This window comes from Crocodylus siamensis, chromosome 5 (genome assembly GCF_052110815.1).
Source record: "Crocodylus siamensis isolate JL-2025a chromosome 5, ASM5211081v1, whole genome shotgun sequence".
Taxonomy (NCBI): domain Eukaryota; kingdom Metazoa; phylum Chordata; order Crocodylia; family Crocodylidae; genus Crocodylus; species Crocodylus siamensis.
This window is the reverse complement of record NC_143399.1, coordinates 181953721-181970325: the sequence shown is the minus strand read 5'-3', so window position 1 is coordinate 181970325 and position 16605 is coordinate 181953721. Positions and strand designations below refer to the sequence as shown.

At 47.6% G+C, this 16605-nt stretch overlaps 1 long non-coding RNA gene across 1 annotated transcript; it reads left to right on the top strand.

Annotated features, from left to right (window-relative positions):
- Positions 1 to 3147: 3147 nt before the first annotated feature.
- On the top strand, positions 3148 to 12441 carry LOC149865003 (uncharacterized). The gene is made up of 3 exons (XR_016442708.1): positions 3148 to 3265; positions 4553 to 5420; positions 8788 to 12441. It is a non-coding gene; the product is annotated as an uncharacterized LOC149865003 (long non-coding RNA).
- Positions 12442 to 16605: the final 4164 nt, after the last annotated feature.

Here is a 16605-nt window from a genome sequence, read left to right as displayed (position 1 = left end):
ACTGAGCTAGATATTAGCAGTTCTAGACACTTTTATAAAGTAATGTTTGTAGATAATAGCCAGGTATCTAACTCTGATCCTAAAGTTAGAGCTTCAGGTGCTCAGCTGGCTTATGTACGCATGCATTCACACACTTTAGTTAATGTGCTTTAAATCTAGTACCTCCATTGTGAGGTACTAGGAAAATTCACATTAGCCTACCTAAGAGCACATTTAACTAAACAGCATGATTGTTAAGGGACACTTAATGCACATTAGCCTATTTTAATGTGCATTAACTAAAGAGCACAGTGGGCACATCTATACATTCACTAATGTGCTTTTGCTACTGCACATTAAGTTTAATACCTCTGGGCACCTACACATGAGCACTGAGGCTGCTCTGATGTGCTGGAACTTGAATGAGTCAGGAGTAGACTTGATTAATCAAGTCTGCAACTGCCATGCTCCAGCAGCCTCCTGAGTCTCATGTATCAGCATCCCTATGCTTTAAAATGACAGCAGGGGTACTTGAACTAAAGTTCAGTGAACACGCTTTAGTTCAAGCACCCCACCGCCATTTTGAAGCATGGGGATGCTAACATAGGAGATGAGGCGGCGTTTTAATTAGAGCCACTCTCAGAGCGGCTATAATATGAAGTACTACATAAAGGCACATTAGGCTGCCCTAATGTGCAGTAGCAAAAGTGAACACCTTTTTTCTGATGCTTAATGCACGGTAGACTAATTCCACTGCGCATTAGCATATTAGCACTGTTTTGATGTGACATTTTAATGTGCAGTAGAATAGGCTACTGCACTTTAAAATGCATGTGTAGACATGCCCAGTTTTTTAGTGATGTTTTAATGATCATTAAAATAGGCTAAGGATTATTAAAACACATGTGTAGATGTGCCCAGTGTCTCTGAAACCCTGGCAGGTTTTATGCAGGTTTTCCAAGGGTGGATACTCCACACTTTTACAAAGCAGGCTCCAACAAGGCATTGACAAATAGAAGCATCTAAAATTGCTAGCTATGATTGAAAACATTCAGTTTTCCTTCTTTAAGGTGCCTTTTTACTAGCTTTACATTGCTCCATGATAACTGTGTTGGAAGTATGGAGATAAGACTGACTCTCCTGGGAGCAAAGGTCTGAGTTGAATATTATTATTTGTATAAACATCAAATTAATAATGATCCAACATCCAGTTAATTCAGTGATAGTTGACCTAAGAAACTCACCAGCTTCATGACAACTTAAACACTTTCAAACATGAGGGAGGACTAAGATGACAGTCAGGATAAACCTCTACTTAGAATTTCCTATTTTGACTACACACTTCCAATAAGCTTCTTCACGTACTAACTTTCAAATACAATCCCATGTCTCTTCTCAAAATCTAGATCTAGGGAATCAAATGGCTACAAAGAAGCTTGGTTTTCATCAAGACCTCTTCCTTTTATCTTCATCTACCATAGGTACCTGACTTTCCCCAGATAGATTCTATGATATGCATCAGAACACAAGTAAGGTTGGTCTTTGCACTCCTATTAGATGATATCTTGTCAAACAATATTTTTGAAAACCTGCACAGTTAACTACTGTTAACCATACTTATTTGAATTAGGCTATAATTTAGGGACTGGGCTACATGGCAAAATATTTGTTGTCAACTCACTTCTAGAAGCCAGGAATGTTTGGCAAGTAATATGACTTTTCTTTAATAGTGAATTTAACTCTTTCATAACTATTTTTCAATTTTATTAATATATTATGTTCATCTTATAAGGAATTTAGACCATTATCTAGTAACTTAAAAATACACCTAATTTTAAGCATGTAAGTAAACCCACTGAAGTCAATGTGATTACTCAGTTGATTAGATTTATGCACTTGCTTTTTTGCTTTATTAGATTAGAGTATTAAGGAGAAGCCCACTTCCATTTTATGAATGTTGGTTGTAAGAGGCTTTAACATGGAGGTCTGTCCCTTTAAAGAAGAATGGCCAGTCCTGTTAAGAAGGCCCAGCTGTGGGGCACTTGGGCAGGAGGGAGTGTAAAAGCTCCCAGAAGAGAAAGCAAGAGAGAGGAGGAAGCAGTCTGTGAAGCAAGCTTTCTGCAGAGGAGCCAGAGTAGGAAGGGGCTTGCCTCCTAGTGTCTGGGAGAGGACAGGGATTTTGTTTTGTTTGTGTGTTTAAAGACTGAACTTTGCTTTGGACAACTGGCTTGGACAGCCCTCAGGGAGCAAGATCCTCCTGCCAAAAGCTAGCAATCGAACTGACTGGCTTACAAAGGTTTTGGCGTCTCCTTCACACTAGAGTGGACACAGAGCCTTAAGACATATTTCACTCATACTGGCGATGGCTGCTGAGACTGTTAAATTAGTTATGAGGGTGAGACTATTATAGGCAGAAGAGACATAACAACAACTCGTGATAGTTATACTAGATATCGCTCATGATGTCCCAGTAAATGTATTTTCTCTGAGGAAGTAAGTGCAAAAGAGTGGAAAATATTCACCTTTAAACTGCTTTCACGCATGTAACTTTCCTATTTTGACAAAATAAGATTGAAGTCTGTAATTGTTCAAGTAACTCTTTGACCACATCCAGACATGCAGGGGCATGCGGTTGCAGCACAAATTTATGCTACTACTTTGTGCATCAACACATCCCCCTGCACATGCACTTTGTTGAAGGACACTTTGTCCTGCTGTGGGCAAATTGCCTTTGCCTAGCTCCTCCCAGCGTGCTGAAACAGCAGAAACACATATGGAGCAGTAAAGACACTCCGGCCGGCAGTCAGAGAGAGTGTCTCACTGGAAGACAAGCTTCTATTTGTTCTGGCGCAAGCTATTTTCACATGCTTTGCACCACTTTTTTTCCTGGTACTTTTTTTGCTACTGGGAAACCTTGATAACAAATTGTGCCCCTGCACTGCAATTGTGAGCACATTTTAACAGTCCATGCTCTCACAGGGCACTAAGATGTGCCTGCTCCTTTAAGGGCAGAAACAGCCCAGCCAGAAAGCCTTGCAGGCTAGGCGGAGCTCCACAGCTGCAGGTTGCCTGAGCAACAGGCTAATTAGCCAATACCTGCAGGCGGTCAGGTGACTGGAAGGAGGCAGAGCCCTGGAAACCTGTAAGTTCAGGGATGGGGCTAGCAGGATTCACTCTCTATGGAAACTGCCAGGGGGAAGAGCCCCTGCCCAAATGAGCTACCCAGAGACATCTAGCTGCCTGCTTTGCTGCTTCCAAGTGCAGTAAGGCTTCAGGAGCCCACAAGGTACGCAGGGCTAGGAGACATACTGTCCTAGGGGTGGAAGTTTGCCTTCTTAAAGGGGCAGAGTGTGATGTGGTGTGTTACAGCTCAGGGGCTTGTGTTTGTGTTGCTGTTTGTACTGGAGTTTTGGGATGGGTCTGTAAGGGGAGGTACGGCGGCCCCATTAGTGACCAGGGGGTACGCAATTCCCTTGAGCCCTGCTAGGGGCAGGAGCAGGGCTCAAGCAGTTAGAGAGCCCGCAGCTGGCAGAGAGTGCAAGGCAGTGAGCCAGATAGGGCCAGAGGCCCAGCGCCAGGAGGAATGCAGGTACACAAGGGCCAGAGGGCCGGTTGCCACAAAGGATGTAGTCAGACAGGGGACAGAGGGCCTGGTGCCAGAAGGGCAGGTCAGACAGGGGCGAGGGTCCCACCGACAGGGGCCTGGTGACTGGGAGACACCAATTGGACCTAGTGCCTCAAAGTCAGGTCCGTCACAGTGGGCCCAGGCTAGAAGGTCTAGCTAGATAAAAGGGGCATTGGCCAAGGAGGCCAAGGCCCTGAAACAGAGAAAAACATTTTCATAACACCTGAGAGAAGGGGAGGTTTTGGAGGGGAGGGGAGCTAGAAGCAGCAGGGAGAGGAAGGACACAGGCACACGTGTGTCTTACACACACGTGTGCCCCCTTACATGACCCAGAGTGGAGGCGAGAGCAGCAGAAGTGAACAGAGCAGCAGCGGGGGCAGCAGCAGCTGATCCCCCTAAGGTAAGTGGGGCAGAGGAACTGACGCAGCTGAGCCAGATCCAGAGGGGAAGCCCCCCGGATCCCTCTTAGCTGAACCGGTAGGGAGCCGCGCTCCTGAGCCGCATGGACGGAGTGCGCAAACAGGCGCAGTCTGTAAGAGCGCACCAGCGTTTGCGCCGGAGGGGGAGCAGGAGGGGCCCAGAGGCTGACTCATGTTAGCGTGGGCCAGAGAACCTGAACTCAGCTAGAAACTCAGCGACTCCTACGATGGTGTCAACACGGAGTACTGCCAGGGCCCCTGCCAGGGGGGCGCAGCCTTCCCGGGGCTTGTCTGAGGCCTCCACCCAGACAGAGCCCATGGCGGGGCTGGCGTCCCCCACCCCCTGGCCTGCAGGAGCTGCCCAGCAAGGCCTGGGGGGGCAGAGACTGGAGACCCCCACACCTGTCCTGCAGGCGCCTGCCTTAGGGCCCTGGAGGCGCAGGTGAGGGAGCTCCAGGAGGAGGTTAGCAGGCTGAGGGGAATCAGGGAGGCAGAGGAGGAAATTGACAGAGACTTTCTTTCCCTGCAGGGTTGTACGACCAAGGAGGATGCACCTCAAGATGAGCCCTCCACTGCTAAGTGCAGACAGTCACCTCCTGTGCCAGGGATGCTCGAAACACGGCAACACCAGTTCCTCCAGTCCGGCTGGAGAATAGGTACGAAGCCCTGGCAGCCCAGGAGGAGGAGGAAGGAGAGGACAAAACCAGGGAGGAGGCAACTCCACACTCACCACGTCCCATGCAAGCAGAAGGAGGCAAGAAGGCCAGGAGGAAGAAGCGTCGTGTGATCGTCATTGGTGACTCCATCCTGAGAGGTACAGACGGCCCCATCTGTCGCCGGGACCCCTCAGCACGCGAGGTCTACTGCCTACCTGGAGCGAGGATTCAGGACGTGAAAGGGATGCTCCAAACTGTAATCCAGCCCACTGATTATTACCCCATGGTCCTAGTCCATGTGGGCACTAATGATGCGGCCAGGAGGAGCCCCGATAGCCTGATGGAGGACTACCACGCTCTGGGGGGCATGCTGAAGGAGATGGGCGCACAGGTGGTTTTCTCTTCTATTCTGCCAGTGAGTGGATGAGGCAGACGGCATGAAACATGCATCGCGGAGACCAACTGGTGGCTACAGGAATGGTGCTTCGAGGAGGGCTTTGGCTTCCTCAGCCATAACCGGCACATCATGACGAGAGACATGCTGGGATGTGATGGGCTCCACCTTTCCCCTAAAGGTAAGCGTGTGTTCTCTTCTAGGTTGGCGGACCTCCTCCGGCGGGCTTTAAACTAGGCTCGTCGGGGGAAGGGGATGATGAGGGTGGAGGAAACATCAGACTGCCAGACCAAACAGCACCCACAACTATAGCCCAGCCCAGCCCAACGAGCGAAGCAAATAAACAGGTAAGAGGTAAGGGTCAGGGTAACGCTGGGACTAGGGGGTCAGTACACACACCCACAGGAGGCCTCATGCCTCTACACAAACGCTCGTAGTATGGGCAACAAGCAGGAGGAACTCACCCTCCTGCTGGCTGACACCAGCCCGGACATAGTGGGGATTACAGAAACGTGGTGGGACGCAACACATTATTGGGTGGTGAATGTCAAGGGCTATAGGCTGTACAGGTGGGACAGGATAGGAAAGAGGGGTGGGGGCGTGGCGCTCTATATTAAGGCGGAATACACATCCTCCTCAATTAGCAAGGAGTCAGGGGAGGGGCACTCTGAAGTGCTTTGGGTTAGAGTACAAGGCAGTCAAGGGGAAAGAGACTTAACGGTGGGAGTCTACTACAGACCTCCCAACCAGGGAGAAGAGCTTGACCAGGAATTCTTGGGTCAGCTCACAGAGGTAGTAAAGGCTAAGGATGTGGTAGTCATGGGGGACCTGAACTTCCCGGACATCTGCTGGGAAGAGCAGTCAGTCAGGTCTGAAATGCTCACATAGGTTCTTGGCCAGAGTGCAGGACCTCCATCTAACCCAGGAGGTGCACAGCCCCACCAGGGGGGACGCCTTGTTGGACCTAGTGCTGGCCACGGGTGATGACCTGGTGAGGGGGCTGCGGGTGCTCAACCATCTGGGCGACAGCGATCATCGCCTGCTGGAATTCACCATCCAGTGCAAGATGGCAAAGGCATGCAGTAAGGCAGTGGCCCTAGATTTTAGGAGGGCAAACTTCATCGAGCTAAGGAGGATAGTTGGAGAAGCGCTGAGGTCCCGGAGGGGAGGGGAGCCAGGTGTCCAAGGAGAGTGGTTGCTCCTTAAGGAGACGATCCTCCAAGCCCAAAGGAAGGTAGTCCCAATGAGGATCAAAGGGAGCAGGAGAGCACACAAGCCTCCATGGCTCACCAAAAGCATCCGGGAATGTCTCCTTGCTAAAAAGGAGGCTTACACCGAATGGAAAGGGTGTAATCACCAGGGAGGACTATTCTGCAGTTGCTCGGGGATGTAGGGGGGTAGTTAGGAAGGCCAAGGCAGAGATGGAACTGGGACTAGTTTCCCAGATTAAGGACAATAAAAAGTCCTTTTTTAAATACATAGGGGGTAAAAAGAAGGTCCCGGATAATGTGGGGCCCTTGCAGGACATGTTGGGAAATTTGGTCGTCACACCAGATGGCAAAGCTAACATGTTTAACGATTTCTTTGCCTCCGTCTTCCTAAGTAGGGACCAGAACAGCCACCTCCCTGCTGGGCTCCCCTCGGGCCCCGAGGGAGGCACACCTGGGCCATGGGTTAGCGAGGATTTAGTTAGGGAGCTTCTGGAGGGGTTGGACATATTCAAGTCAGCTGGTCCAGATGATCTCCACCCTAGAGTTTTAAAAGAACTGGCCAAGGTCATTGCAAGTCCCCTGGCACGACTTTACGAGCACTCGTGGTACTCTGGTGAGGTACCGGAGGACTGGAAGAGGGCCAACGTGGTTCCCATCTTCAAAAAAGGCAGGAAGGAGGACCCGGGAAACTATAGGCTGGTTAGTCTTACCTCGATCCTAGGCAAGCTGTTTGAGAAAATTATGCTGGCACACATCCAGGAGGGGCCAGCAGGGGACTGCATGCTTAGGGGCAACCAACACGGGTTCATCAGTGGCAGGTCCCGTCAGACCAACCTGGTGGCCTTTTACGATCAGATCACCAGATCATTAGATGCGGGGGTAGCAGTGGACATAGTCTTCCTGGACTTCCGGAAGGCTTTTGACACTGTCTCTCACCACGTTCTCATTAAGAAACTGGGGGGCTGTGGTATAGCCACCCACACAGTCAAATGGGTCGCCAACTGGCTGGAGGGCCGCACCCAGAGGGTGGTAGTGGATGGGTCCTTCTCACCCTGGAAGGACGTGGGCAGTGGGGTCCCTCAGGGCTCGGTCCTCAGGCCCACACTGTTCAACATCTTCATCAGTGATTTGGACGAGGGGGTAAAAAGCACCCTGTTCAAATTTGCTGATGACACTAAGATGTGGGGGGATGTGGGCACACTGGAAGGATGCAACAGGCTACAATCAGACCTAGACAGGTTACAAGGGTGGGTGGATGAGAATAGGATGGGTTTCAACACAGGCAAGTGCAAAGTGATGCACCTGGGGAGGAACAACCGGCACCATACCTACAGGTTAGGGAACTCCCCTCTTGTCAGCACAGAGGCAGAAAAGGATCTTGGAGTCATCATTGACTCCAAGATGAACATGGGTCGGCAGTGTGGGGAGGCAGTTAGGAAGGCCAACCGCACCTTGTCATGCATCCACAGATGCATCTCGAGCAGGTCCAAAGGGGTGATCCTCCCTCTCTATGCGGCACTGGTCAGGCTGCAGTTGGAGTACTGAGTCCAGTTCTGGGCGCCACACTTCAAGAGGGATGTGGACAGCATGGAGAGGGTCCAGAGGAGGACCACTCGCATGATCAGGGGACAGGAGAGCAGGCCCTATGAGGAGAGGCTATGGGACCTGAACCTGTTCAGCCTCCAAAAGAGAAGGCTGAGGGGGGATCTTGTGGCCGGTTATAAACTAGTCAGGGGGGATCAGCAGGCATTGGGGGAGTCAGTGTTCCCCCGAGCACTGCCAGGAATAATGGTCACAAGCTGGCAGAGGGTAGATTTAGGTTAGATATCAGGAGGCGCTACTTCACAGTCAGGGCGGCTAGGGTTTGGAACCAGCTTCCAAGAGAAGTGGTGCTGGCCCCTACCCTGGGGGTCTTTAAGAGGAGGTTAGATGAACATCTTGCTGGGGTCGTTTGACCCCAGTACTCTTTCCTGCCATGGCAGGGGGTCGGACTAGATGTCCCTTCCGACCCTAGAAACTATGAAAACTATGAAACAATAAGCCCATAAGGCTCAAGGTGCCCTGTGTAGCACAGTACTGGAGTGAGGTCTGGCGAAGGGCCCAAGGACCGGTTACTACTTGTGAGGTTCAGCAGACCAGGGCCACACAAAGGCATGTGGTCAGCCTCCTGATTAATTATTTTACCATCAAGATGTGGCAGGAAAGATGAGAGGGCACCTGCATGATGGAGCTGGCATGGTTGTGGAGTGTCACAGCTAACACTGGGGACCCCAACCTGTGACACGTGCATGTGGTTTGTAGTGCCACAAACTGAACTTTCCTGCATGTATGGATGCAGCCTTCATGCATATTAAAAGCTATGACAGGGTGTCATCCACTAGAGGGAGCATAAAGTCCCCTCCATAGAGTTAAACCTGTAACAAGAGCTTCAAAAAATATAAGATTCATTGCATCCTGATGTGCGAACAGGATTAATCATTTAAAGCAGAAGATTTTTTCCCAGGTATCCAAGAGTTAAATGCCATCTCATTGCTTCAAGAAATGTTACAGAAACTAGCTTGCAGTATGAGGAACTCTAGAATTCCTGTAAATACAATTCAGGCATCCATACAGGTGAGTCTACTACCTCTATTTCATAGAAAAGATACCACCTTGAACCACCAAGACAGGTCTGTTTCTTGGACAATATTTATCACAAATCACCAGCATGAAGCAACCCAAGCAGAGCTTTTATGACCCAAAAAGGGGGAAACTCCTTTTACAAACCAAAAAGGGGGAGAGGGAGAAAAAGACTTCATGATTGGCCTAAGACAGGAGTGCTCAACCTCCGGCCTGTGGGCCAAATGAGACCCACAGAGCCATTGCATATGGCCTGCAGGGTTCTCCATGGGACAGCAAATTTGGTGGCAGGGGAGCAGTGGCCATTAATACAGTCACCCTCCCCTGGCAAGTTCCCAAACCCCAAGTTCCACATGCCTAGTTGTACCTGGGCCATGTCCCCCTCCCCCACATCTGGATTGGGGCTGAGCTTTGCCCCACCCCAACAGCGCCAGTTTGGGAGTGGGCCATGCCCCTTCCCCTGAGGGGACATGACATGCCACCTCTTCTTGCAGAGCTGGGTCATGTGTCCCCCCTCCCCCACAGAGCTAGGTTGGGGCTAGGCCACACCCTCTTTCTCCTGCAGGGCCAAGCCATGCCACCCTATCCCCATGGAGCCAAACCCCTTCCCCACCTCCCACAGGGCCAGGTTATATTCACTTCCCCACCCCCATGAGCCAAGCCAGGCCCCCTTTCCCCACAGGAATGGTCCACACCCTCCTCCGCCCATGAGGACAGGCCACACTCCCTTCCCCTCTGGGGCCGGATTGTGCCCACTGCACCAGCCCAAGTGCCAGATCAGGACCACCAGCAGGATTAAGCTTATGGATGGACAGGGTACTGCCCATTTGGCCCACCAGGGAAAAAGGTTGAGCATCTCTCTTATAAGACAGTGGGATCTAACCTTTTTGGTATGCATGCCACAGATTAGCCTCACATCTCTTAACGCCACTCTGATCCCTTTTCTCTACCTGATCTGTTGCTTCACTTTCCAATTCCTGCCCTATCAGTTGCTGTCCCCTTCCTGATCTACTGTGCACAGGTTGGCCATCTCTGGTCTAGGAATTCACTACACTATAGTCCATCTATTGTATCTGATAAGTACTGTTTTGCTGTTGTGATAGGGACTGTACAGCCTAAAGAAACAAATCAATGTTATTGATTTTTTTTAATTGATTGCTTTATTGATTCAAACTGATATCTTTTTGAGGGACTGACCCAAATTTATAGCTCATTCTGCCTCTTGTCTCTCTCTATCTTGTGTTCTTTGGTGAAGTCCATGCACATGAGCCAGACAATGGTTTGTACACTGGGCCTAAAAAAACAGATTTCATTATAAAAATCACATTGAAAAAACAGAGAAATTGTCTTTGCAGGTGTAGATTGTAAAAGGCTTGTATTTCTGAGGATGGGATCCTATCAACTGCCTTAGATGTCAGAAGCAGCTTGAACACTTTGGGCACAGGCAGAAGTTACACTTGTCACGCGATTGGTCCCTGAAAGCACTGTACAGCCACGTCGAGACACACATGCACAGCCGCAGAGTGCTTTTGAAATGGCCAATCACGTAACAAGTTAACCTGCAACAAATTAGGGATCAGACAAAGGCACTCCACTTTGGAGCACCTTAGGGAATTTGTATTCCCTAGGGTTAATTTGTGGTATGATCAGGGCTGGGCTGCATCAGGAAGGTGGAGGGGGGAGGGGGATGTGCACAGCACAGCTGTCTGCAGGAAGGTGGAGAGTAGGGGAGGGGGACTGGAGTTTGCATGGCCTGACCTGGAGTGGGGCAGGTGAGTTAGAGTCCCCCCACCCCCTCCAAACCCCCACTCCAGCTCAGGCTGGGCAAACCGCTCCCCCCTCCCTTTCTGGAGACTGTCCCAGAGCTGGGAGGGGGGAGAGGCAGCTCCTAGAGCAGAGTGCCAGCCTGCAGAGCAAGGGAAATGAGACTTGCAACTCCTAGACTAGTTCAAAAAAGGGAATCCCCTGCAGGCTAATGTAGATATGATGGGTGAAAAGAGAAATGCTTTGCACTAGTGATATTAATAGCTCATTTGTAAATTCTTGTCCAAATCTATGCACATCAAAAGCTAAGCTTAGGGACTGAGAGGCAGAGGTATTTCAAAAAAACATTAGTAGCAATTAACTAAATGTAACTGTGATGAATGAGCTGCAAAGGGAAACTGAAGCAGATACAATCTGCAAAGCTATTAAATCTATAAATTCAGGGAAGATGTTTAAACTCAGAAAGCTTCCCAGTAGCATTGCACGGTGTTCTGGTGTTCTAAAGCAGGGTCAACATGGGAAGATGGGAACCCACTGAGACAAAAACTCCTGAGAGTATTGAAGCAAAGCCAGCTGAATAACAAAGCAGTCTACAGCAAGCACTCTGCCATGAGGTGGAAAAGATCAGTGCTAAGAAACTTTGACTATTCAAAACAATGAGGAAAGTATCACACCTGGATGAAAATGGAACTAACATCATTCCCAGTCTTTTTAAAAAGACACTGATCTAATTATTAGATTATACAAGGCATCTAGGACTAAGCCATGGATCCTTGTTAGGGCTGTCTAAGATAACTGTAAGTGAAATCTCTCTCTGACTCTGATGGGTTTAAAATTCCCCATGGTCTTTGTTGGAGTAGAGCCAAAGAAAACAAACAAAAAAGACAAATACTGTTTTTCTTAACTTATCTTAAGCCTTAGCAGTACCTATGACAGATGTGACATTTTCAGACATACATTAGGTAATTAAATCAGCACTGTCACTTTAAGAAACTATTGCCTAATGTCTTCTGAAAGGCTCCTTGGATTGAATGAAGTAAAAAGTGATATAAGCTGGAAAGTTCTGGTGCTGTTAAGAGTAATACTGAAGAGCTAAAAAGTGCAGCAAGGGCAGAGTGAGCAAAATGATCATCAGGTCACAGGGGTCCTCACAGCACTCAGCTGCCTTTTTAAAAATACTTGCAATGTGTTATCATCATCCCAAAATAAATGAGTCAGATGCTTCCCCCAGGAGTCATTACATCCTCAATAGAAGAACCACAGGGGTCCAACAGATGGCACTGGGTATGTCATACTGTCTGGAAAATACAGAATGGAAAAAAAAAAAAAAAGATGCGCCACAGAAAACAGCTGATCTCTTAATGAAAGAATTATTCCATCTGAAATCACAGCACGCCTAAAGGAGCCTTTGGACCTAATATGATGCCAGTGGGAATGCTTTCCTTGCTCTCCTATATAACTATATTCTGCTTTAGAATGAAATGAAAGGTGACTATATTATACAACAGCAAATGGATCAACTTGGCAAGAATCACAAAACATTACTGAGCACATCTTGAGGATGAAAGAGCAATGCATAGGTTATTTCCTGAGTTCACTATATTACAAACCACATGAGCCCTCAGGAAAACTACCATTCCAGCTACTGAGCTATTGTAATGACATACCATTGTGAGCTAGGCACCCTTGTAAGATTAATTTCACCATCAAGCTGTGAAACAGTTGAATGTCATTTTGCCTACTCTGTTATTGTCATGGTTTGTTAAAAGGTCTGAATTTCTCACTACAGTGAAGTCTGATCATTTTCATTATTTTTAACCAGCTTTTCATGATGCTGTGTCTTCCAAGAAACCCAACACATTTATCAGACTGCAGGTCTATGCACCATATGGCACACATTTTCAGCTAACAAAATACCTGTTAAGTTGTGTAATGACTCTCTTGTCAAGGGGTGTAAAACTTCATTGTTATTCATGGGTTTTTGGTTGTAGCCCTGTTGGTCTAAGGACATAGGCAAGCAAGGTTCTTTAGTTAGATATGATACCTTTTATTAGACCGAGTAGTTGGAACAAAACTGTTTAAAAGTTTTTTGCCACAAGTACCCTTCTTCAGGCATAGGGAGACTGCTGTTGTTCCTATCCCTGAAGAAGGGTACTTGTGGCTGAAAGCTTTTAAAGAACTTTGTTCCAACTACTCAGGTGGTCTAATAAAAGATATCAACATCTGTACAAAGAACCTTGCCTTGTTATTCATGGACCTTCAAAATAGTTCTCCAGCATTCCTAAACCAATGCTAAGGGTTTGACCACTACAGGATCCACCTGAGCACTGGAGAGATATATAGTACCTTATATAAATGCACCCAAGTTACCAGGAATAAGACTGGGGGGGGGGCGGGATCACTTTAAGTAATTCAACATTAAAAAGGGAGATGTGTAAGTATTTTCCTCTAACAAACTTGTAAACAGTGGTGTGCTTTTATTTAGCTAGGGAACAGTTATATGTAGCAGTATGTAATAGATCTTTTAAAGATGATCTTTACAGCTGTTCCTCTTTGCCTTCCCTAGGCAGCTTCAAAGCCTTTTTCAGTGTTTCATACATAAGTGGCTCCCCTTAATTTTTCACTTTGAAAATGGAATTCACATAATCTTACCCAGGTAGAATATTTCTATTATCTATTCATACATTTTGAAGTAAATAAGATTTTCCACTTAATGGAAAGTCATCTCGTGTTTCTCGTTTAAGAAAGTATCTGTTGTCCCAGGGGCAGACATGAATAATTGCTTGATTACATCTAGTACTGTGCTTTGTTTTTCACCCTGAGTCTATTCCCTGTGCAATGGCTAATTAACTACTGCCAACAGGAAAAAAGCAGATTCCCTGTGTGGTTTGACCATTTTTATTCCTAACTGATAGGCCTCATTTTCATGTGCTCCATTCTCATACCAGCTAATGTTCCATTCCTGGTCCTCATTTAACAAGACATTGGCCAGCCAGTTAGTCCCTCTAAACCAGTGGTTTGCAACCTTTTTTGTACCAGGACCCATTTGTAAACATCAATGGCCAGTTTCAACCCAGTGCCACTCCCTCCAACCCACTGTCCCATGTCCCCCAGGGCCCAGCTCCCCAGTGTGTGGGGCAAGGGGTGGGTGTGTGGGACCTGGGGGGCCCCAAGCAGCCCTTTGCAGGCTGGAACTCTGCCAGCCTACAAGGGAAAAGCCACAGTTTCCCACACTTTCCTCCTTTAAAGGAGAATCCATTTGTTGATCCATTTTTAAAGTCTGTTCGTGACCCTTTCATATATTCTTGCGACCCACTTTTGGTCACAACCCATGGGTTGAGAAACTCTGCTCTAAACCATAATATAATTTATTCTTACCTATTTTATTTCAGGGTCCAGGGCAAAATAAATACCTCAAACTCCATTTAACAAGACTGACATCTGCCAACCAGATAAAGGCATGCCACTTCCATCAGCAAGTTATAACAGGCCTGTCAGGCATTTACTAAGAATCTAATTAGACCGGTTAGTACACTTATAGTGAGAAATCAAGGAAGAGTCTAGAGAGGGATCAAAATAGGACCAGAATTCCACGTTTTCTTTCTTAACATATTATAATGTTTTGGCCATTGGACTGTGTGAAAACTGGTCCTAATCCACCACCAAAACATTAGGGACATTTAGTTTTGGACAAAAGCTCAGATCTGACCTTTCCAACCCAGGTGTATTTCTGCTAAAGCAGTCTCAGTAGGACAGGTCCCCACCCAAATGAATTACCCAAGGGAATGGGTATATTCTGAGTGAACACTTGCTTCCCTGAAACTTAGAGTCTGTCTCCAATAAATTTTGCGGGAGAATTGTTTAGATGATAAACTGCAGCAAAGTCCTATTAAGTCTTTTCCAGACTCAGTTTCTGTGATCCAGAGCTAAGTTCTACTCACCATTAAGTTAATGGAAATATTCAGATGAGTACACTGAAAAAAATACTGGCCTTCATAAGTACCATTTTCAGCTCTGCACTCCAGCAAAATCTCCATCTAGCCTTATATGCAGGCCTCTGCAAACCTATAAGCAAGCTTGTATATGAATTCTTCATAGTCCTGATTCAAAGCCCATAAAAGTCAACAGAATTCTTTCCAGTGGTTGTGGATCAGATCCGAGGATTACCAGAAAATGTTCAGTAATAAACTTCTGGTAAAAGCAGAGAAGCAGTAGCAATTTTACAGGTGTCTGACTAAAGCTGATTTTCTACCTGAACTTTCTGGCTTATTGGAAAAGCCTTGACTGCCAATCACAGACTTCCTGCTGTCTGGGAAAATCAATTGAAATGAACAGTTTTGATTACATTGCTCAGGCCAGCAGAACAAGTATCATATCTGCATTTTGAAGTTATCCAGTTGCAGCAGAACATTATGTCATATGAAACATGACAGATATCAGACATATTAGAGGAAAGTAGATGCAAGGGATTCTTAAGGAAGCACAGTCAGGTAAGGAAACAGAAACATGCATGCAAAGAAAAGCAAGAGAGAGAGATGAAAAGTGCCTTAAAAACAATATTACAACTAAAGGCAAGCTGTCCCTGGAAGTAAGGTTGCACACCACCTTGCAGTATTAGCCCAGTTTTCAGTTACTGAAAACTTCAATGAACTTGAATCATTCTAGCTGAAATTTTCATGGGATGTCTGCCTCCAGCTGAATTATTCTGAATGCTTCAGGTAGATCCTGAGGGAAACAGTCTGTGGTCATGTGAATACTGCATGATAATTCATAAGTATGAAGGAGCTGAATTAAGATAGTCAGAAACTGGGCATTTCCTAATGTCTGAGTGCTTGACTTTGCAACCTTAACATTCTTTTGCCATAGTTTTTACTTTTTAATGTGTAATATCAGTACATGTGACAAAATGGGCCATTATTGCAGTTTAATTGTGTGTCACACTGTACACATGCAGGGTTTTTTTTAATTTAAATGAGTTTGCTATGTTTCAAACTAAGCCACATCTGCATGTATTTTAGTTTGCAAAATAGCTATTTGTAACATTGCAGCCTTTGACAGTTCACCCCACCACTGTGGGAGAGGCAGCATGAAGGTAGAAGCAGCAAGGGGCCTAATCCCTTTTTTTCTTTCTTTCATGGAGCCTACCTATGCCTCCCATAGCCAGAGGGTGAGCTGCTGATGAGCCAAGCAACCCCGGAACTGTGGAAGGCCCCAGTCCTTCCTTCTGTGGTGGTGGTGGTGGTGGCGGCGGTGGCACATCCCCCCACCCCGGGCTGCCAGGGCAGGATGCTAGAGCCACACAGGTGCTGCCCTAGCTCACAGGCAGCATCCACCTGATCCAACTCTTCTCCGAGCCCACATGGGGAGCAGCACCCAATGGGCTTCCAGAGTACAGGCTTGGGGAAGAGTTGGATTGGGCAGGTGCTGCCTGCAATCTGTGGCAGCACCCACGCAGCTAGCATTCTTCCCAGGTGGCACCGCTGCTGCAGAGGGAAGGATCGGGCCCTCCTGTAGCTCAGGGGCTGCACAGCCTGGCAGTAGCTCAGGTGGACAGGCTCCACTGAGAGAGAAGGGGAGGTGGGGAAAGCAGGTAGGGGCCAGATCCTTTTTTATTTTTCTACCCCCACAAAGCCTGCCCGCCTCTCCCATGGCCAGGGGGCAAGCTGCCAGCAGGCCCTGAGCTGTGGGAGGCCCCAAACCTCCCTCCACAGCGGCAGCAACCTCAGGCAGCACCTGCCCATTAGCACCCTACCCAGGCGGCCCTAAGAAGCATTGCCACCACAGGGGGAAGAACCGGTGTCCCCCCACAGCTCAGGGGCCACTTGGCCTGCTGGCAGCTACCCCCGACCATGGGAGATGTCGACAGCATCCGCCAAAAAAAAAAAAAAGATTGGGCCCCTCACCATAACAGTGACAGGAGCCCCTAAATTGAAAGAGT